The sequence below is a fragment of the Schistocerca cancellata genome, chromosome 7 (assembly GCF_023864275.1).
Source record: "Schistocerca cancellata isolate TAMUIC-IGC-003103 chromosome 7, iqSchCanc2.1, whole genome shotgun sequence".
Classification (NCBI taxonomy): Eukaryota; Metazoa; Arthropoda; class Insecta; order Orthoptera; family Acrididae; genus Schistocerca; species Schistocerca cancellata.
This window is the reverse complement of record NC_064632.1, coordinates 229026886-229027867: the sequence shown is the minus strand read 5'-3', so window position 1 is coordinate 229027867 and position 982 is coordinate 229026886. Positions and strand designations below refer to the sequence as shown.

Here is a 982-nt window from a genome sequence, read left to right as displayed (position 1 = left end):
AGCCTCGGGCATGGATATGCTCGATGTCCTTAGGTTAGTTAGGTTTAAGTTGTTCTAATTTCTAGAGGACTGATGACCTCAGATGTTAAGTCCCATAGTGCTCAGAGCCATTTGAACCATTTTTGATCCACCAGCCCGCCGCCGACACACTCCTCAAATCATAACACAGCGCCGCGAGTAACCAAGACTCCTCCGTAACGGTCACTCTAAGACTTGCCAACTCAACGTACGCCCAAGCAACGGGCGAGCACGATCACTAGGGCCCCGTAGTGGATAAGCAAGAGAGCCATAGCCGGAAGCGCCGCGCTTAAATAACGGCCAGAAGAAGAAAACCAAAGAGAAAACGTGCATTCCAGAACGAGCGGGATTACTGCCCCTACTAGATACAGAATTACTGGCGCCATCGACTCCCCCACCGCTCAAATGACAAGTAATCGAGTTCATGGGCGCTGCAGACGGATATTTGCTAAAAGAATCCACAACAACAAGCCAACGAGTCCAGAATGAGATTTTCACTCTGCAGCGGAGTGTGCGCTGATATGAAACTTCCTGGCAGATTAAAACTGTGTGCCCGACCGAGACTCGAACTCGGGACCTTTGCCTTTCGAGGGCAAGTGCTCTACCAACTGAGCTACCGAAGCACGACTCACGCCCGGTACTCACAGCTTTACTTCTGCCAGGAAAGGCAAAGGTCCCGAGTTCGAGTCTCGGTCGGGCACACAGTTTTAATCTGCCAGGAAGTTTCAAGCCAACGAGTGTTCCCAAAGGGACCAGCAAAGTCAATACGCACTCGTTGCCACGGTGATTGAGATACTGCGGCGGGACCGATAGATTTTCAGCTCAAGTGCGACACTATGACGTCATCCGTTCAATATGGGCATCCGTCCCGGTCAAGTGCAACGCCGACGCGCTTACTGTTTTGCGCGGACAGTGCCCCAATGTCTTCCGCGGAGCAATCGCAAAACATTTCTTTGTAACACTT

At 51.4% G+C, this 982-nt stretch overlaps 1 non-coding gene across 1 annotated transcript; it reads right to left on the bottom strand.

Moving 5' to 3' along the window:
- Positions 1-567: 567 nt before the first annotated feature.
- On the bottom strand, positions 568-642 carry Trnas-cga (transfer RNA serine (anticodon CGA)). The gene has a single exon. It is a non-coding gene; the product is annotated as a tRNA-Ser (tRNA).
- Between the last annotated feature and the right edge of the window lie 340 nt (positions 643-982).